Source organism: Macaca thibetana, chromosome 4 (assembly GCF_024542745.1).
Source record: "Macaca thibetana thibetana isolate TM-01 chromosome 4, ASM2454274v1, whole genome shotgun sequence".
Classification (NCBI taxonomy): domain Eukaryota; kingdom Metazoa; phylum Chordata; class Mammalia; order Primates; family Cercopithecidae; genus Macaca; species Macaca thibetana.
Window position 1 is genome coordinate 82,898,687 of NC_065581.1, and position 22,938 is coordinate 82,921,624.

The 22,938-nt window shown below is 36.8% G+C and overlaps 2 pseudogenes; one reads left to right on the forward strand and one right to left on the reverse strand.

The window, feature by feature from the left end:
* The first annotated feature begins 3,664 nt into the window (after positions 1 to 3,664).
* On the forward strand, positions 3,665 to 5,204 carry LOC126953416 (heat shock protein HSP 90-beta-like; annotated as a pseudogene).
* A 1,155-nt stretch (positions 5,205 to 6,359) lies between these two features.
* On the reverse strand, positions 6,360 to 6,540 carry LOC126952964 (small integral membrane protein 11-like; annotated as a pseudogene).
* Positions 6,541 to 22,938: the final 16,398 nt, after the last annotated feature.

Below are 22,938 nucleotides of genomic sequence, written 5' to 3' on the forward strand. Positions count from 1 at the left end.
GTTGTAATAATTATTTCATTCAAAAAAGAAATCAGGGCCTGGTGTGGTGGCTCACATCTGTAATCCCAGTACTTTGGGAGGCCAAGGCAGGTGGATCACCTGAGTTCAGGAGTCTCGAGATCAACCTGACTAACATGGTGAAACCCCATCTCTACTAAAAATACAAAAATTAGCCAGGTGTGGTGGTGCACGCCTGTAATTCCAGCTACTTGGGAGTCTGAAGCAGGAGAATCACTTGAACCTGGGAGGCAGAAGTTGCAGTGAGCTGAGATCAGTCCATTGCACTCCAGCCTGGGTGATAAAGCGAAGCTCCGTTGCAAAAAAATAATAATAATAAAAAAAATAAAATAATAAAATAAAAATAAAAAAGAAATCAGGTAACAATACAAAAGCAAGAAGTTTAAGATCTGAGAGCAACTTGTCTGTTTATACTCTTGGAGTTCTATAAGGAAAAACAGGTTTCTTTTCAAAAAGGAATCTGTTACCATCTCTTGTTTTTTTAAGGAATCCTAGGCTGTTAGAAACTTTAGGTCCCTCATGTAGCAGAGAATGGCAAAAGGAAAGAGACAGGCATAAGTAAATGGAGAAAACAATTCAATTGACTTAAGAAGAAAAAAACACTTTCTCAGGAAAAAAAAGATTCTATTTATAAATATATGCATTTATAAATATATAACTATATATTTATACATTTATATATGTATATGCATATAAGTATATGTATACATTTATAAATATATGTATACATATGTAAATGTATGTGTATACAAATATAGATATAAATATATGTATATGTACACACATATGCATTTATAAATTTATAATTATAAAAATTATAGATTTATAATTATAAATTTATAAATGCATATGTGTGTACATATACATATATTTATATCTATATATACATGTATATAAAAAATTATATAAATACATATGTAAATGTATATGTGTATACAAATATAGATATAAATATATGATAAATTATATAAATTATATATTTATAATTATAAATTTATAAATGCATATGTGTGTACATATACATATACATATATTTATATCTATATATACATGTATATAAAAAATTATATAAATACATATGTAAATGTATATGTGTATACAAATATAGATATAAATATATGTATATGTACACACATATGCATTTATAAATTTATAATTATAAATATATATTATATGAATTATATATTATAATTATAAATTTATAAATGCATATGTGTATATATACATATACTTATGTATTTGTATCTTACACATATGCATTTATAAATTTATAATTTATAATTATAAATATATAATTATATAAATTATATACATATAATTTATATAATTTTATATATACATGTATATATACATATACAATTTATATATACATATACAACTTTTATATAAATTATATAATTATATAAATTATATATAAAATATAATATATAAAATATAAATATATAAATTATATAATTATAAATATATATTTATAAATGCATATATGTATATATACATATATTTGTAAATACATGTATACATGTATATATGTGTCACATATGTGTATATATATGTGTATACATCTTGGATATCAACTTTTAATTAAGCTTTTAACCATTAAGCTTTTTCTCTTTCTTTTTTTAAAATTTCAATAGTTTTGGGGATATGGGTGGTTTTTGGTTACATGGATAAGTTCTTTAGTGGCGATTTTTGAGGTTTTGGTGCACCCATCACCTGAGCAGTGTACACGGTACTTAATGTATAGTCTTTTATTCCTCACCCCCCTTGCACCCTTTCTCCTGAGTCTCCAAAGTCCACTGTGTCATTCTTACGCCTTTGAATCCTCATAGTTTAGCTTCCACTTGTGAGAACATATGATGTTTGATTTTCCTTTCCTGAATGACTTCATTTAGAATAATGGCCTCCAACTCCATCCAGGTTGCTGTGAATGCCATTATTTCATTCTTTTTTTATGGCTGAGTAGTATTCCATGGTGTATGGGGGTGTGCGTGTGTGTGTGTGTGTATATATATATATATTTACACATTCTTTACAGACTCATTGCTTGATCGGCATTTGAATTGGTTTCATATTTTTGCCATTGTGAATTGTGCTGCTATAAACACACGTGTGCAAGTGTCTTTTTTATATAGTGACTTCTTTTCCTCTGGGTAGATACTCAATAGTGGAATTGCTGGAACAAATAATAGATCTACTTTTAGTTCTTTAAGGAATCTCCATACTGTTTTCCATAGTGGTTGTACTAGTTTCCATTCTGACCAGCAGTGTGAAAATGTTCCCTTTTCACCACATCCATGACAACATCTATTATTTTTTTGATTATGGGCATTCTTGCAGGAGTAAGATGGTATTGCATTGTGGTTTTGATTTGCATTTCCCTGATAGTGATGTTGAGCATTTTTCCACATGCTTGTTGGCTATTTGTATATCTTCTTTGGGAATTGTCTAGAATCCCAGCACTTTGAGAAGCTGAAGTGTGTGGATTGCTTGAGCCTAGGAGTTTGAGTCAGACTAGGCAGCATAGTGAAACCATATCTCTACAATTGAGGCCTTGTTCCCCATAATTTGGAACTTTCCTTCAGATTTGACCAAGTCAGGTATAGTTAATCCAACCCAATGGGAAAAAGATCAAAACAACAAAAACAAGAACAAAAACAGGAACAAAAAAATAAAATAGTTAAGCAAAACAATTGCACAATTTATACAATTGTTGAGCTTTCTAATGGTAAGAAGAAATTAAGACAAGCTGTTTGTTAATCGTAAATTTTAGTCATTAAGGTGCATTCCCAAGACAAACTCCAATTAAGCTACTTACCTAGGAATGGGGCTCAGGCTGAAGACTACTCTCTAACATCCTGGAAGCAAGAAAAAACTAAAACTTGTCTTCCCTGTTAGAAGTGAGCTGAAACTCCAAAGAAGAGTTGCCTGCTTTCACTCTTCATGGAAGCAAGAGAACTCACTTGCCTTGTTGGAAGTGAGTAAAACTCCAGAAAAGGAATTGTATGGCAAAATGAACCTTAGGCCTCAACCAAATTTTGGGAGATCAGGGATTCTCTGGAGGAGATGCTCCTGGACTTCAGCAAATTGCCCTATTGATTTGAACAGTAAAGATAGCTCAGGCTGGTACCAAGTACTGATATGAGATTTGTCCAAAGTCAGGGTAACTCTACTCATAGTCCCTTTGTGGTCACGAGTTTGTAAACCAAGAAGTATCTAAGCCAAGTCTCAGTGAATTTTAGAAGTTTATTTTGCCAAGATTAATTAAGAACAATGCCCAGGAAAAAGAACATGGAATGACAGGACGGTCTGTGTTCCGTGCCTTTCTCCAAAGATGATTGTGAAGGCTTAAGCGTTTAAAGGGGAAAAGCAGACTGACGGGGACAATTCATATTGTACAGTGAAAAATGCATAGTTTTTTTTTTCCCATTAAAAATGGGAAAAGAGGCATGGAAAAAGCAAATGACTTACTTAAGTTTATCCAAAAAATCTGTGGTGGTGCTGAGTCTTCCCATACCTACGGAATTGTTTCTCCAAGAACCTACTGGTCTCTGCTATCTTGACAAGACCTCACTGTAGTTTTGTGAAATTTATAATGTGTTTCATTTATTTAGAACTGTGGCCTTAATAGCTGTACATTGGTAAAGTTATGGTACTCCTATGCAGAAAAACAAAAAACTTCCCAGAGCAGAATACCATCTATTCCTGTAAGAAGATTTTCCTTTGAAAGTTGATCTCTAATGTTTCTGATGCCTTAGACAATATTTTCTGAGAGTATGACAGAATTCTTCAAGTTGGACAGTGGTAAACAGCTGAACAGGGACATCCCCCCAACCCTCATGAAAACAGCCTGACTTTGAACAAGAGAAGGAAATCACCAATGATGAGGCATTGGCATGACCAAGGCTTATCTCACAAATAATTTGGGAACTATTGTCAAGTTCTGTCTAAAGCATTTATGGAGGTTATTCAGGCTAGTGCAGACATCTTCATGATTAGGCAAATAGTTTGGTGTTTACTTTTATTCTGCCTATCTGGTGACTGATAAAGTAGTTGTGATCATAAAGCATAATGATGATGAACAGTATGCCTGGGAGTCTTCTGCCGGGGATTCCTTTAATGTATATGCTGACCATGTTGAGCTCATTGGTAGTGGTACCAAAGTAATCCTCTGCCTTAAAGAAGACCAGACAGAGTACTTATAAGAGAGGTGGGTCAAATAAATAGTAAAGAAGCACTTGAAGTTCATAGGCTATTCTATTACCTTTTATTTGGAAAAGGAGTAGGAGAAGTAAATCACTGATGATGAGGCTGAGGAAGAGAAAGGTGAGAAAGAAAAAGAAAAAGATGATGAAGAAAATCCCAAGATTGAAGATGTGGCTTCAGACGAAGAGGATGATAGTGGTATGGATAAGAAAAAGAAAACCAAGGCTGGATGCAGTGGCTCATGTCTGTAACCCCGGCACTTTGGGAGGTCGAGGTAGGTGGATCACTTGAGGTCAGGAGTTCAGGACCAGCCTGACCAACATGGTGAAACCCCATCTCTACTAAAAATATGAAAATTAGCTGGACATGGTGGCCAACACCTGTCATCCCAGCTACTCGGGTGGCTGAGGCAGGAGAATCACTTGAACCTGGGAGGTGGAGGTTGTAGTGAGCCAAGATCATGCCACTGTACTCCCGCCTGGGCAACAGAGTGAGATTAAAAAAAAAAAAAAAAAGCTGCAAAAAGCTAGGTTGAAAAATTTCTAATTAACATATGACAATTAAAATAATTCCTTAGGTGATGAAAGTAAGATGTGTTTTTGGTAAAGGGAAAAAAAGGTAATTTTTGTCCCAAAGTGGAATGACTGGCTGTTCCAAAACTAGAAAGAAAGAAGACTGTAGAAGGCTTGTGGAAGATTAATCTTATAAAACATATTTTCTGTGTGATCACATTGGCTAAAGTTAGAAGAGAAGTTTTCTAAGTTTTTCTAAAATTGAACATTAATTTCAAAGGTATACATTGATAGAAAACTAGAATTTGGTTCTCTCTGTTAAAACAAGATTTTTCTTGGAGTGTTGAGCTGCTGTTAATGGCAAATAATGAAAGGTTTTTCTTTACCTTTCAGATAATTGGTCTAGGGAAAAAGAATGTGTTTTATCATTGTAGTTCCCTGTGTTTTATGTTGCCTTTATTAAGCCTTTGATTACTAAGACAATTGAGTCCTCTCTATTAAAGAACTCACGTTTTTCTACAAGTAGGCATTTTTAAAAAGAAATGTGTAACTCTGTGTTTGCCTTTTTCTTTTCTTTTTGAGACAGAGTCTTGCTCTGTCACCCAGGCTGGATTGCAGTAGCATGATCATGGCTCACTAGCAGCCTCAACCTCCTGGTCTCAGGTGATCTTCTCACCTCAGCCTCCCAACTAGCTAAGACTACAGGTGTGTGCCACCATGCCTGGCAAATTTTTAATTTTTTTGTAGAGATGAGGTTTTGCCATGTTGCCCTGGGGTTTTTTGTTGTTGTTGTGGTGGTTTGTTTTTAGTGGTAAGGTCTTGCTCTATTGCCCAGGCTAGAACACAGTGGTATGATCATAGTTAAGTGTAGCCTTGAACTCCTAGGCACAAGCAATTCTTCTGCCTCCCAAGTATTTAGGACTATAGGGGTATGCCACTATGCATGGCTACTTTTTCTTTTTTTTTTTCTTTTTTTTTTTTTAGAGACAGCATGTTGCCATATTGCTTAGGCTGGTCTTGAACTCCTGGCCTCAAAGGATTCTCCCACCTCAGCCTGCCAAGGCGCTGGGATTATAGAGTGTTATAGAGTGTTTGCCTTTTAAAGTCTTTTCATTATCACTCTGGTTAAATGAGTGCCTATTATCTCACAGTGACCTGTAATTCTATTTATTTATTTTTTTTTTTAGATGGAGTTTTGCTCTTGTCACCCAGGCTGGAGTATTATAGCACAATCTCGGCTCACTGCAACCTCTGACTCCTGGGTTCAAGCGATTCTCCTGCCTCAGTCTCTCGAGTAGCTGGGATTACAGATGCGCACCACTCCACCCGGCTAATTTTTCTATTTTTAGTAGAGACGGGGTTTCACCATGTTGGCCAGGCTGGTCTCAAACTCCCGACCTCAAGCGATCTGCCCTCCTCAGCTTCCCAAAGTGTTGGGATTACAGGCGTGAGCCACCATGCCCGGCCAATACTGGTTCTTTTAAAAGCACATATAAATTCACAGTATTTTAAGTGAAAGGTCTAGATTGGGAGTTTATCCTCTGACACATTATTCAATAATTAAGTTTGTCTTCTCTTTCTTCTCAGCCGGAGTCTTCTCAAGCTGACATTTACATTGTGGAATATTCAGTTATCTTTTTTCTCTGATTACTTCTTCCTTTCAGCTTCCAGTTTTTGTTGTTTTGCTTCCAACCTTTTTCTTTGTTATATTTTCACTCCAGCAAGTGCTAGGCAGATAATTAATGTTTTCGCTGCCAAGATGTACAGCAGCAGGTGCACGTGTTCGAGAACCTTCCAGTTCATGGTAGACCAACTGTAAATTCACTCCTGATCAACACAACCCCCCACCAGACAAGTACATGAGAGGCGGCTGGAAGGTCAAGTCCAAGGAGCTGGAAGGTCTGATTGCTCCTGACAGCGGAGCCTCCTGTGCCTGGCTGCACACAAACCATCCAAAATTGACATTTAAGAGGATATAAATCCAATGGTAAATGTGGACAGATAGTTTTCCTTCCTGAGTCATTAAAACTCCCATTGTTAAAAGCTTTGCACTCCATGACTTATAATGAAAGAGGTAAAATGATCCAAATTGTGAAAAAATACTGGTGTTGTGACTGTTCTGAAACTGTTAACATGGTTTATGACCAGTATTTGGCTTGTTAAACCTATAATTCCGAGAAGACACTTGATACAGATTGGCTCTGTGTCCCCACCCAAATCTCATGTTGAATTGTAATTTCCAATGTTGGGGGAGGGACTGGTGGGAGGTGATTGGATCATGGGGGTGGATTTCTACTTTACTGTTTTTGTGTTAGTGAGTGAGTTCTCACAAGATCTGGTGGTTTAAAAGTATGTAGCACTTCCTCCTTCACTCTCTCTCTCCTGCCACCATGTGAAGATGTGTTTGCTTCTCCTTCAGCCTTCTACCATGATTGTAAGTTTCCTGAGGCATCCCCAGCCATGCTCCTGTACAGCCTGTGGAATTGTGACTCCATTAAACCTATTTTCTTCATAAATTACCCAGTCTCACGTAGTTCTTTATAGCAGTGTGAGAATGAACTAATACAACAGCCAATACATCAGGTACATTTCTGCTACCTGATGAGCCATTCGAACATTTCATAGAGGGATTTCATTCAATTGCCATTTTCAGTGCATGTTTTCTGGTTGTGTAGAAGCTTTCCCATGAAGGAAAGCTGATGCCATTATAGTAACTGAAAGGTTATTAGAATGTGTATTTCTCTCATGGGGCATTCCTGGAAAAATCTCCAATGATAAAGGTACTTACTTTACTGGACAAGTTGTAAAACAGTTAAATAAGATACTAGAAATACAATGGCATTAGACAAAGCCAACTAAGTTAATTAGATTGCCTTGGTTAAAGGTATTGAATATTGATGGAATTCAGGTTCACTTCCACTGGAAAAATATAAGTTGAACATAAGTTCCCTAAGTTTTGCTTTTTGCTCACACTCTTACCTAGGTGAGAACCTAACCAAAAGGGGGAAATTATTAAGCAAAAGTATGAGAGGTGACTGCTTGTGCTGAGGTCTTGCACTTTGCTCCAACAGATCAGACCAAACCAAAATGAAGTCACTCATGCTAAATGCCACATAACAAAATGGAAACTTTAAAGGAGCAGATAAATCCCAAAACAGATCAGTGTTTTCATCTCCCTGAAAACAAGAGATTTTAATCTGCCTGAGTCAACAGAGCAAGGAAGTACTACCTGCTTTAACCCTTCCAGAAGAGACTGAGGAGGCCTGATGTTGACGAATCAGGTTTTCCCCCTTATTGTTCTGTTTATTTGTCCCCACTTTACAAAATTCATTGTTTTGCTATTTCCCAATGGGATTTGAGACCAAATAAATCCATTATAATGGTGACAGAGCGTGAGTGACATCAGTGCCTAAACTTTTGGTCAACATCTCAAAATTGAGAAGTTGACCCAAAGGGCAGAATTATTAAATTAAGTTCAGCCTAAAACTGCCCCTGTGTATATTTTAAGTTTGTCCTAAAGGTTTCTCCATATAGAGTAAACTGCAATCTAACTTGTGTCAACGGACTGTAATCCACTCTTGTAAAAAGTAGCTGAGTCTCAGCCAATCATAGCAGTTGAGTTTCAGTCAATTATAGGCAGCCAACTGTAAAAATCAAGTTGAATTAAGGTGAACACTGAATTCTAACCAATCTAGATGTCACTGTACCTCATTTTCATTTTCTGTATATCACTTACTTTTCTATGGCTGAAAATATGCACATGTGATGGGGCAGAACATTTTGAACCATTTTGGTCCAGACTGCTGCCTGATTCTAGAATCACAAATAAAAACCCTAAGATCTATAAAACCAGATTTGTTGTAATTTTATCTTTTAACAATTCTTATGAAGTCCATAGTAGGACAATTGTGTACTAAAATCTGATAATAGATGTGACTGTTACTGAGGCTCCTGTGTAAATTCAACGGAAGAACAGAAGGAGCACATTGTAGGTGCTCAAAAATTTTAAAATAAATGTAATTTAGAGAAATATTGGCCATTTACAGCAATTTGGGCTTATTATATTCATAGTTTTCTGGATAATTAAAAATAACGTAGAAAGCAAAGTAGAAGCCTTCTTATCTGATTCTATATTTGGTCTTGTCACCATGAAAAACTATGCTTAGACTTGCAGATAAGTAATTTGGGTTTATTTAAAGATTAATAAACCCAAATTTTCTGCCCTCCTTTGGTGAGAATTCCAGGCAGTTGTCAGCATAAAACTTTTATACCATATATTGAGGTCAGTAATGTAAAAACAGTGTACTTTTAAGGGTCAAAAGTTTACACAAATATTCCCAGGTGTCAATGCCAGAGACCACAGGCAGACTTTTTGTATTTCAGGTCATGTGGACCGAAGTTCATTTTAGAATCAGGCCATATATACATTCCACAGAAGTTTTTATCTAAATACACATGTATATAAAAAATGAGCATCTAAAGAAAAAAAACCCTTTAGTGTTAGTGAATCAAAAAATTCATTAAGTGGAGAATCATTCAAAAGGTAATAAGTACTTAAAATATTTTACTTTAGAATAAAATATACAAATGAATATTTTACCAATCTTTTGATAGAGAGTGAAGGCTTTTTTTTTTTTTTTTGAGATGGAGTTTTGCTCTTGTTGCCCAGGCTGGAGTGAAATGACGTGATCTTGGCTTACTGCTACTTTCACCTCCAGGGTTCAAGCGATTCTCCTGCCTCAGCCTTCCAAGTAGCTGTGATTACAGGCATGTGACACCATGCCCGGCTAATTTTGTATTTTTAATAGAGATGGGGTTTCACTATGTTGGTCAGGCTGGTCTCAAACTCCTGACCCCATGTGATGCACCTGCCTCGGCCTCCCAAAGTGCTGAGATTACAGGAGTGAGCCACCTTGCCCGGCCGATTAAGGCTTTTATTAAAAAGTATTTTTAAGTAGTTTGCTGATGTGAGACTTTTAGGTTTAGAATTTTTTGAAGTTTTTATTACTTCTATTTTCTATATTTTATAGTTTTCTTGTCTGTGTAGTTTCAAAAGAAAGTCTTTTTCCCCAATTACCTTTCCTGAAGTCATCCCAAAGAATCCAACTTGGTTTTCTTTAACTACATTTTCTTTCTTTTCCAATGAATAATTCCTTTGCATGTTATTTAATTAGATAAATTTAAAACAAGTACAATTGACATAAATAGTTCAGAATCAAACGACTGATGCTTAGAAAACGGGCACTTCATTCAGTGGCAGCTAGGGAGTGGAAGCACATCAGAGCCTACCTGCTTGGTCCCAAGACTTCCTCTTGTTTTGTGAGTCTATGTTTCAAAGCAGGAATGAAGAGCACTTGCTAGATAATTAATTGATGGTCAGTTGAAAGAGACTCTATTTTACAAAGTTTTTGTTTGAGTTACCAGCACCATAAAAGGAACAGCATTTTATTGTGAATTATTCATATTGTCTATTAATACCAACCAAGTTTTCAGGTACTTGTCTTTCCCTTACTAAAATGTACAGATATAAATTTGCCTAGCAATAGAGTGCAATTTGTGTTTGCTAAATGATTTGGTTCAAATTATTTCATATGCAACTTAAAAATATTTATGAATTAATTTAAATGCCTATTCCATCACAAGAGGGCACTCATGCCCCATTTTTAAAGCAAGTTCTATTTCAGGCATCAATTCTGGAGGAATTAAAACTGAAATAAAATTTAGATCTATATATACATTGAATTTCAACTTCAGTAAACTGTTTTTTGTCTGATGTAACTGGGAATTGGTGATTCAGTTTATGCAAATACAGAAATTTTTAATGCATGTAATATTAAAAAATAATTTTCACAGACAGAATACAAAAATATGCAAAATTTGCCATGCTAAACAACATTTCATTTTTTGATGAGTCATCCCAAGGTCTTCATTACTTTAAAATGAAATTACTTCATTGATTGTGGAATTATTGAAATGAGATTTCTAATAATTTACCACACAGTCAATCAACATCATTGAACATTTACTCTTTGGTGTTTCTGTTCTTTAGACAAGAGATTTTGCTGTATTTTGCCATGCATTTAAAATTGTGGTTTATAATTGTAGTTTGTATTAGTTATCTGTTGTTGGCTAACAAATTACTCCAAAATATAGTGGTTTAAAGGAATAATCATTCATTATCTTATAATTTCCGAGGGTCAGGAATCTGGGAGCAGTTTAGTAGGGTGCCTCTGGCTCAAAGTCCCTCACAGGTAGCAGTCAAGCTCTTGGCTCGGGCTGCAGTCATCTTAAGGTTTAACTGGGGCTGAAGGATTTTCTTCCAAATTTACTCACATGGCCCCCTACACAGGGCAGCCTGGCAAAACAGAAATTGGATTCCTTCAGGCCAAATAATCTAAGGAGGAGCAAGAGAGAGTATCCAAGAGGAAGGCTACAGTCTCTTTATAGGCTAATATTCAAAGTGACATCCCATTATTCTGTCATATTTTGTTAGAATGAGTCATTAAGTCTACCCATACTTAAAAGGCTGAGGGTTACACAGAGGCGTGAATGTTAGGAGATGGGAATTACTGGGAACCAACAGAGTAGCTGTTATTACGTAACTGGATAAAGAAAGCATCATGTAAAGACAGAAAAATCCCCAGGTAGATAGGATTGAGTATTAATATTTTGTCAGTAAATAAATTTGAACATGATAGTATTCAAGATTTTAACCAGAATAGGATTAACACAAATATTTGAATTTGAACTCAAGTTATTCTTTTATTTATTTATTTATTTATTTATTTATTTTTATTATTATTTTTTTTTGAGACGGAATCTCGCTCTGCCGCCCAGGCTGGAGTGCAGTGGCCGGATCTCAGCTCACTGCAAGCTCCGCCTCCCGGGTTTATGCCATTCTCCTGCCTCAGCCTCCTGTGTAGCTGGGACTACAGGCACCCGCCACCTCGCCCGGCTAGTTTTTTGTATTTTTCAGTAGAGACAGGGTTTCACCATGTTAGCCAGGATGGTCTCGATCTCCTGACCTCGTGATCCGCCCGTCTCGGCCTCCCAAAGTGCTGGGATTACAGGCTTGAGCCACCGCGCCCGGCCAAGTTATTCTTTATTTTCTTCTTAAATCATATTTGCCTGGCAAAAATAAATAAGCAAAGAAACAAATAGGTAGAATTAGTAGCAAAAATTGTTAAGATGCAAAAGAATATGGAATTCAAAATGTTAAATTTGGGATTGACAATATGGAGAGGACTAGGTGGTGCTAGAACTGCTTTTTGAGTCCATGTTCTGTAGCCAGCGCCAGCCCTAGGTTATGGTATGATACATAATGTGCAAAAATTGGTGACCAGTGCAAAGGTTTCCTTGTGTTCCTGAAAGGAAACCCATATACCAAGAACTTCCTTGGTTTCTTAAAGAATGGGTAAGGCAGTTGGTTGTTTTATTACTTTACTAGGACCTTTATTCTTCTTCTCAGGTTCTCCTTCCAGGGAATCCAGTTGTCACTTGTTCACCTTTACGGTAAAAAGAATGGATGGATTTTGCTAGTTTTGTAGTGCCCTGATACCTGGTCATTTGAGTATTAATTTCATGTTAACTTTGCAACTTTCCCAAGTATAGACTAAAATATGTTGCTTAGCTATTCTATTTTACTATTTAAGTGTTTATTTAAAAATGTTCATTTTATTTATTTTTAAAATAGATTATACATTGCCATAAGACAAAATTCAAGAGTTTTCAAAAGGTGGATTTTAAAAGTTTCCCTCTCCTACCTCTCATCCCCTCAGCTTCCTCCCTATTTACCCATGTGTAGGATATCCTTTCTTAATTATTAGTTACTTTCTTTTTCTCATGCAAACAATGGTATTTTTTTTTTTTTTTTTTTTTGAGACGGAGTCTCGCTGTGTCGCCCAGGCTGGAGTGCAGTGGCCGGATCTCAGCTCACTGCAAGCTCCGCCTCCCGGGTTTACGCCATTCTCCTGCCTCAGCCTCCTGTGTAGCTGGGACTACAGGTGCCGGCCACCTCACCCGGCTAGATTTTTGTATTTTTTAGTAGAGACGGGGTTTAGCCAGGATGGTCTCGATCTCCTGACCTTGTGGCAAACAATGGTATTTTATATACAATCTTCTGCTCTTGTTAGTTAATGTATCGTGGCATTCTTGCCTTATCAGCACATAAAGTGCTTCTTCATTCTTATTTAATGGATACATACTATTTCATTGTAAAGATGTACCATACTTTTGTTCTGCTTTTTGTCAATAGACTTTAGGTTTCCAATGATTTGCTTTTCATTACTACAATAAACTTGTTCATGAATTGTATTTTTATTTTTAAAATTTTAATTGTTATTAATCTTTGATAATTCAAGAGGCACTTTTAAGGATTTTATAGTGTCTAAGGGTCATTATAGTATCAATTATCAGGGTATAATATCAATATATAGAAGCCATAATGATTAAGGCTGAATTTTCAGTGACCTTAATATACACCTTAAATTTTACCCCTTTCCTTGCTGTTTATTAGAAACATTTTCAGTCATATAAAAAAGTTGAAATAATAGTGTAATACATACCCATATACCTATCACTAGATTCAAAATTTATTAATAATTTGCCATATTTTCCTTTAATTTCTAATCCACAGAAAATCTCCACATATCAGTTTGTTTACATGTATTTTATCACACTTTTCCACAAAAAATAGAGAGTAAAATACATAGGGAGATAAAATTTTGGCTATTTGAAGTTTCTATTCTGAAAAAAAAAAAGAGCTTTATTATACTTATTCTCAGCAAAAAGATTTACTAAAGTATCCAAGCCTTATAATGTTCTCAGCTAACTAGTATTTGGCACTATACAATGTTTAAATGATAAGGGCTCCAGAAACTTAATGTAATGGCCTTAGGGACAAAGCAACTCCTAGATGTCCCAAAGAGTCTGTATTTTTTCAACTTTTCTTTTCTTTCTTTCATATTAATTTCATGTAACATTTATTATGCACTTAGCCCATACGAGATATTTTTCTAATTAACAGGTACACATTAACTCATTTAATCCTTACAACAAATCTAAGAGATATTATTATTATTATTTATCCCCCTTTTACAGATGAAGAAGTGGAAGCTCACATACAGGACACAAAATGATAGGAAACTAGTGTCTTGGCAAGGGAATCCACTTCTCTATCTACTCCTAAATCCTTAACAATAATCTAGATTCAGAATGGGCACCCTTGTTACTGACACTTGTTGAAGTGGGTTAGAAATCAAAAGAAATGTAACAAGATGTGTTATCTGAGGTGCAAACAGATTCTGGTGGATGGAGTTAGGGGATCCTCCTCTGTAGCCCTAAACCATTTACATAAACTGATTCACATAGGGGCTGAGTTACCATTTAATAATGATTTTTTGGGGAACTCCACCATTTAATAATGGTTCATACATAAATTTGGGTAAATCAAGGGAGAGGATCACAGTGGAAATCAGATTGTAGAGACCATGACCAAGAAGCCAAGACAGAATTCATTAGAAGAGAGGATGATGTCTGCTAGGGTGGGCAATGCTTAGTGATAGTGCCCACATCTTGAAGAGGTTCCAGTAGCATTGTAGACAGAGGTCAAACCTTGATTTGTATATCCCAGGAGAAGGTGGCCATGTTACTAATTGCTGACACATTGGGATTCAAGCAAGCTTCTTGTGGTATACTTTGAGTATAATATAGAATGAGTGGTCTCTACATGTTGCAAAAACATCAATGCCATCTCTTGTGAGCAGTGTTTTTCTGGTTACACTCGCAATAAAATGATTACCCAGTATGGGAGGAGAGTTCTGTGTTAGAGTGAGCCTCTGATGGAGTGTTGAGGCTTGAGGCTGTGAGCTCTAGGTCTGGATATTTGTAGTGGCTAGTAATAAATTAGGACTGACCCATGGGCCAGTGAAAGCATGACAGGCCAGGTCTCACTAACACAGGCCTCCATTACAGATGTCCCAGCACTGAGTAACTAGGTTAAACATTGAAAGCTGATCGAGCCAGTGCCCTCATACAAAGGCTGGAATGTAACAAAAAGCCACCAGGAGTTTTGCCTAGGCCTTTCCTGGGCCTTAAAGTGTGACAAAATTACAAAGGATTTCTTAACAGGACCCATTTAGGATTAAACAAGTTTCATTGGGGGTCTGAAGAAACTCCCCAGGCCTCCACAAACACGTTTATTGGAAGTCTGAAGGAACTCCCCAAACCTCTGTGATTTGGCAGGAGACAAGATAAGGGTAATCAACGCAGCACCTGGACCCATTTAGATTAAGTAAATTTACTGAGGATCCAGAGGAAGGTCTTTGGGACTCAGACCCTAGTTATAGATTAAAATAAGTTAATCACTTATGTCTTTAGATGAATGCATGCTTACATGTAGACATATAGCTTAGAAGGTATATCAGCTCTGGAAAACTTTGTAATTTTGAGTTGGTCTGATGATAACTTCCAGGCCTTCTCCTCGTAATCAGTTACAGAAATAAGAACTCTCTTCCTCCTCAGTTCATCTGCATCTTGTTACTGGGCTGCGAAAAATAGCAACCCGACCCTCAGTTTGGTCCGGGAACAAAAGCACTCCTGATTCCTCTTAGAAATTCTTGAAGAGAATGGACTCTGCATTTAAGGATATGAGGACATGCAGATTTGTAATTCTTTCTACACTTTCATGTAGAAGTTTACATTCTCACTGGGAGATAGATAAATGATATAATCTATTTGATTAAGAGGGTATCTGTAACATTATGAAATATGTTGCTTATCTCAGAACACATCCTTCTGGTGGCCAAGACCCTTTAAGGCTCTGGAGTAATAGGGAAGCAGGAATGTTTGGCTCTTAGAATTTAGAGGAGGTATCATTTACCTCATGGGTGTGCATACAATGGTAGTCAGTCAGTGCCCCAGTCCAAGCCTGATTCAGATAGTGACATCTTCACAAAGATTCTACTGAACACAATATGGTAATGTCTTTTGAGTTGTTTCCCAAATAAAACCTCTCCCATTATCTTAGACATGTAACAGAGGATCAGAAGAAGTGTTCTGTTATTTGCAGGGGTTTTGTCTTATCTTTTAATATTCTAAATAGGGCACTGTGAAACTGTCATGCTCCATGCCATACTTAAAACATCTTAAATTACCTAGATTTTATATATTAGAGTGAGGACATACTACATCTTTCCTAATCTACGTGATCACTCACAAGGAAAGGTCTGTAACCAGCCCCAGCAAGGACACCTTCACACTCTGGCAGATGGATTCTAAACTGATTAGTTGGGAATGAAAAAATCAATAGGGAATGCATTATGCGAATACAGGCTATTCAAGGTTACCCTGCCTGGAAGAGATAAAGTTAGATAGAGAAAGGGAGAGGGGTGGGAGCAGATAAGAGGTTCACTTGGATTATATTTTGATATTATTCCTCCTTATCATTAACATCAGGCCTTTGCAACTAGAAATTGCTAATATGCCATATATGTTACATCTGAGTGTTAAATTGATTTTTGATTTTAAAAGACTGATTTATATATGACCACAGTGCATGCAACGTGAGGCAGAATTTGATTATAAACTGAATAGATTTAATATTCTGTAGGAAATGTTTTGTTGAAGATCCTTGCAGATTCATGAGAGCATTTCTATATTTTTTTTGAAGATCATTTGAAAATAAAAAGTAAGATTTATGATGAGCTTACTCAATCCGTTTTGAACATGTTAATTTCATGGCATTAATGTAAGACTTTGTGATGGCTTTGTAATGTGTTGATTAGTCTCATGACATTTTCCGGAATTTCTTTTTCTGTGTATTTCTGGTTAGGGTAAGTCACAAGAGAGGTTTTTGTGCAAGATTAGTAGGATGGAAGTGAAGCAGTAGCCATTTTATAGCTCATACACATTGCTGCTTATTTGCTGGTTTACATTGATGATGTGAGGCAGCAACTGAGTTGCCATTGCTCTGCCTTTCCCAGATTTTTCAGTTTCTCTGACTTTTGGGCCAAGTATGTTTAGCTTTTTGATCAAGAGCCCTAGCTTCTGTAGGACACCTATGCTACCAGTGCTGGAGGCAACAAGAAGAGACATGGGGTTCAGCCCGTCCTTGCAGGGGACCCACTCATTCTTGAGTTCCAGTTTGTTCTTGCACACTCCACTCTGCGTTCATCCTCCCTTCCTGACTGCTTACCCTGTAGACCTCAAGCTTCAGCAACAGATTTGGAGACACCAACCTTATGAAGACTGCTTAACCAGCTTGCACAATACCCTCATTAAATCCCTTCACATAAGTGGTTCTCAAATGAGGGTGATTTTGATACCCAGGGGGCATTTGGCAATTCTGGAGACATTTTTCATAATCATGATGGAGTGGGGAGATTAAGGGGAGCAGATGTAAGGGTTGCTACTGGCATCTGGTGGGCAAAGTCTAGGTATATGGCTAAATATCCTGCAGTGCACAGGATAGGAGCTCTTCCTGCCACATGAAATAATCTGGTCCAAAATAGTAATTTTGGAGGTTGAGAAACCCACAGGGTTTTGGACTGTATAATTTTTTTTATGGAGCTCTGGTTCTGCTTTCCTGATTAAACCCTAACTGATACTAATATTTTAAAATATAAACTTCAAAATATTTTACCATTTTTCTCCTTGTCAGCAAAATTACATTTTTGTCAAAGACCAAAAAGATGAAAACTTTTAATGAACATATACAACTATCAATTTATAATGACATATTTGCAGCTATAGAGTATGGTCAGATTGTAATCTTATTGAAACACACACTATATTATAAGAGTCACAAAAGTTCTCTGCCAAAGTATTTTTTAAAATTAATAGACTTATTTAAAAATAGCAATTTCAGGTTTACAGAAAAACTGAGGGGAAAGTACAGAGTTCTGTATATCACTCCTTCCCAACTCTGCCCCTTCACACATTTTCTGCTATTATTAACATCTTTCATTAGTGTGGTACATTTGTTACAATTGAAAAATCAATATTGATATATTGATGCATTGTTATGAATTAAAGCCCATAGTTTACATTAGGGTTCATTCCTTGTGCTTGTATTAGTTTGCTCAGGTTTCCATAACAAAATACCACAGATTGGATGGTTTAGATAACAGAACTTTATTTGCTCACAGTTCTGGAGGCAAGAAGTGCTAGATTAAGGTCCAGCAGGGTCATTTTCTGGTGGAGAAAATGTCTGTCTTTCTAGTTTGTAGATAACTACCTTCTCTGTGTGTGCTCACACTGCCTTTCCTCTGTGCCTCAGCGGAGAGTGAGAGAGAGAGACAGAGAGAGAGAGAGAGAGAGAGAGAGAGAGAGGAGACAGACAGAGAGAGAGAGCTCTGATGTACCTTCTTGTAATGACACCAATCACTAGTCCTATCATATCAAGTTCTACTCTTATGATCTATTACCTCCTTAAAGACCCTATCTCCAAATACAGTCACAATAGGCGAGTTAGGGCTTCAACTTAAGAATTTTGGGAGGGACACAATTCAGTCCATAGCAGTATTGTACAGTTCTACCAGTTTTGAGAAATGATATGTATTTATCATTACAGTGTCACAGAGAACAGTTTCAGTTTCCTTAAAATTCCCTATGCTTCACTTATTCATCTCTCCTCTCAAACCCCTAGCAATGACTGATCTTTTTACTGTATCTACAGTTTTGCCTTTTCCAGAACACCATCTAGTTGAAATCACACAGTATGTAGCCTTTTCAGATTGACTTGTTTCACTTAGCAATATGCATTTCAGGTTCCTTCATGTCTTTTATTTTTTCTAAATTTCATTTTCTTTCTTTCTTTCTTTCTTTCTTTCTTTCTTTCTTTCTTTCTTTCTTTCTTTCTTTCTTTCTTTCTTTCTTTCTTTCTTTCTTTCTTTCTTTCTTTCTTTCTTTCTCTCTCTCTCTCTTTCTTTCTCTCTCTTCCTTCCTTCCTTCCTTCCTTCCTTCCTTCCTTCCTTCCTTCCTTCCTTCCTTCCTTCCTTCCTTTCTTCCTTCCTTCCTTCCTTCCTTTCTCTTTTCTTTCTCTTCCTTCTCAAGTTCTTTAAGTTCTGGGGTACATGCACAGAATGTGGAGGTTTGATACATAGGTACACATGTGCTATGGTGGTTTGCTGCACCCATCAACCTGTCATCTACATTAGGTATTTCTCCTAATGCTATCCCTCCAGTAGCCCCTGACTCCCCAATAGGCCCTGGTGTATGATGTTCCCCTCACTGTGTCCATGTGTTCTCATTGTTCAACTCCCATTTGTGGGTGAGAACATGTGGTGTTTGGTTTTCTGCTCTTGTGTTAGTTTGCTGAGAATGATAGTTTCCAGCTTCATCCATGCCCCTACAAAGGACATGAACTCATCCTTTTTTATGGCTGCATAGTATTCCATGGTGTATATGTGCCACATTTTCATTATCCAGTCTATCAGCAATGGATATTTGGGTTGGTTCCAAGTCTTTGCTATTGTGAATAGCATCTGTGGTGTATATGTGCCACATTTTTGTTATCCAGTCTATGGACATTTGATGAACATTTGAGTTGGTTCCAAGTTTTTGCTATTGTGAATAGTGCCACAATAAATATATGGGTGCACGTGCCTTTATAGTAGAATGATTTGCAATCCTTTGGGTATATACTCAGTAATGGGATTGCTGGGTCAAATGGTATTTCTAGTTCTAGATCCTTGAGGAATCGCCACACTGTCTTCCACAATGGTTGAACTAGTTTACACTCCCACCAACAGTGTAAAAGCGTTTCTATTTCTTCATATCCTCTCCAGCATCTGTTGTTTCTGACTTTTTAATGATATGTCAGGTAGAGTGTTGCCTCCAGTTTTGTTCTCTTTGCTTAGAATTGTCTTGGCTATGCGGGCTCTTTTTTGGTTCCATGTGAACTTTAAAGTAGTTTTTTCTAATTCTGTGAAGAAAGTCAATAGTAGCTTGATGGGGATAGCATTGAATCTATAAATTACTTTGGGCAGTAAGGCCATTTTCATGGTGCTGATTCTTCCTATCCATGAGCATGGAATGTTCTTCCATTTGTTTGTGTCCTCTCTTATTTCCTGGAGCAGAGGTTTGTATTTCTCCTTGAAGAAGTCCTTCATATCCCTTGTAAGTTGGATTCCTAGGTATTTTATTCTTTTTGTAGCAATAGTGAATGGGAGTTCACCCAGTGAATGGGAGTGTATAGGCATGCTTGTGATTTTTGCACAAGATTTTGTATCCTGAGACTTTGCTGAAGTTGCTTATCAGCTTAAGGAGATTTTGGGCTGAGATGATGGAGTTTTCTAAATATACAATCATGTCATCTACAAACAGAGACAGTTTGACTTCCTCTTTTCCTAGTTGAAAACACTTTATTTCTTTCTCTTGCCTGATTGCCCTGGCCAGAACTTCCAATACTATGTTGAATAGGAGTGGTGAGAGAGGGCATCCTTTTGTTGTATCAGTTTTCAAAGGGAATGCTTCCAGTTTTTGCCCATTCAGTATGATAATGGCTGTGGGTTTGTCATAAATAGCTCTTACTATTTTGAGATACATTTCATCGATACCTAGTTTATTGAGAGTCTTTAGCATGAAGGGCTGTTGAATTTTATCAAATGCCTTTTCTGCATCTATTGAGATAATCATGTGGTTTTTGTCATTGGCTCTGTTTATTTGATGGATTGTGTTTATTGATTTGCATATGTTGAACCAGCCTTGCATCCCAGGGATGAAGCTGACTTGATCGTGGTGGATAAGCTTTTTGATGTGTTGCTGGATTGGGTTTGCCAGTATTATATTGAGGTCTTTTGCATCGATGTTCATCAGGGATTTTGGTCTGAAATTTTCTTTTTTTGTTGTGTCTCTGCCAGGCTTTGGTATCAGGATGATGCTGGCCTCATAAAATGAGTTAGGGATGAGTCCCTCTTTTTCTATTGGTTAGAATAGTTTCAGAAGGAATGGTACCAGCTCCTTTTGGTACCTCTGGTAGAACTTAACTGGGAATCTGTCTGGTCCTGGGCTTGTTTTGGTTGGTAGGCTATTAATTACTGCCTCAATTTCAGAACTTGTTATTGGTCTATTCAGGGATTGTACTTCTTCCTGGTTTAGTCTTGGGAGGGTGTATGTGTCCAGGAATCTATCCATTTCTTCTAGATTTTCTAGTATATTTGTGTAGAGGTTTTTATAGTATTCTCTGATGGTAGTTTGTATTTCTGTGGGATTGGTGGTAACATCCCCTTTACCATTTTCTGTTGAATCTATTGGAGTCTTCTGTCTTTTCTTCTTTATTAGTCTGGCTAGTGGTCTATTTTGTTGATCATTTCAAAAAAACCAACTCCTGGATTTACTGATTTTTTTGAAGAGTTTTTTGTGTTTCTATCTTCTCCAGTTCTGCTGTGATCTTAGTTATTTCTTGTCTGCTGCTAGCTTTTGAATTTGTTTGCGCTTGCTTCTCTAGTTGTTTTAATTGTGATGTTAGGGTGTCAATTTTAGATCTTTCCTGCTTTCTCTTGTGGGCATTTAGTGCTATAAATTTCCCTCTAGACACTGCTTTAAATGTCCCAGAGATTCTGGTACGTTGTGTCTTTGTTCTCATTGGTTTCAAAGAACATCTTTATTTCTGCCTTAATTTCGTTATTTATGCAGTAGTAATTCAGGAGCAGCTTGTTCAGTTTCCATGTAGTTTTGTGATTTTGAGTGAGTTTCTTAATCCTGAGTTCTAATTTGATTTCACCGTGGTCTGAGAGACTGTTTGTTGTAATTTCCGTTCTTTTGTATTTGCTGATGATTGTTTTACTTCCAATTATGTAGTCAATTTTAGAATAAGTGTGATGTGGTGCTGAGAAGAATGTATATTCTGTTGATTTGGGTGGAGAGTTCTGTAGATGTCTATTAGGTTCGCTTGGTCCACAGCTGAGTTCAAGTCCTGCATATCCTTGCTAATTTTCTGTCTCGTTGATCTAATATTGACAGTGGGGTTTTAAAGTCTCCCACTATTATTGTGTGGGAGTCTAAGTCTCTTTGTAGGTCTCTAAGAACTTACTTTATGAATCTGGGTTCTCCTGTACTGGGTGCATATATATGTTTAGGATAGTTAGCTCTTCATATTGCATTGATCACTTTACCATTATGTAATGCCCTTCTTTGTCTCTTTTGTTCTTTGTTGGTTTAAAGTCTGTTTTATCAGAGACTAGGATTGCAACCCTTGCAATCTTTTCTTTGCTTTCCATTTACTTGGTGAATATTCCTCCATTCCTTTATTTTGAGCCTATCTGTATATTTGCACAGGCGATGGGTCTCCTGAATATAGCACACCTATGGGTCTTAACTCTTTATCCAATTTGCCAGTCTGTGTCCTTTAATTGGGGCATTTAGCCCACTTACATTTAAGGTTAATATTGTTATGTGTGAATTTGATCCTGCCATTATGATGGTAGCTGGTTATTTCACCCGTTAGTTGATGCAGTTTCTTCATAGCGTCAATGGTCTTTACAATTTGGTATGTTTTTGCAGTGGCTGGTACTGCTTGTTTCTTTCTATGTTTAGTGCTTCCTTCAGGAGCTCTTGTAAGGCAGGCCTGGTGGTGACAGAATCTCTCAGCATTTGCTTGTCTGTAAAGGATTTTATTTCTTTTTTGCTTTTGAAGCTTAGTTTGGCTGGATATGAAATTCGGAGTTGAAAATTCTTTTTTAAAAAAATGTTGAATATTGGCCTCCACTCTCTTCTGGCCTGTAGTGTTTCTGCCGAGAGATCCACTGTTAGTCTGATGAGACTCCCTTTGTGGGTAACGTGACCTTTCTCTCTGTCTGTCCTTAACATTTTTTTCTTCATTTCACCTTTGGTGAATCTGACGATTATGTGTCTTGGGGTTGGTCTTATCGAGGAGTATCTTTGTGGTGTTCTCTATATTTCCTGAATTTGAATGTTGGCCTGCTTTGCTCAGTTGGGGAAGTTCTCCTGGATAATATCCTGAAGAGTGTTTTCCAACTTGGTTCAATTCTCCCCGTCACTTTCAGGTACACCAATCAAACGTAGATTTGGTCTTTTCACATAGTCCCATATTTCTTGGAGGCTTTGTTCATTTGTTTTCACTTTTTTTCCTCTAATCTTGTCTTCTCACTTTATTTCATTGAATTGGTTTTCAATCACTGATATCCTTTCTTCCGCTTGATCGATTTGACTATTGATACTTGCGTATGCTTCACGAAGTTCTTGT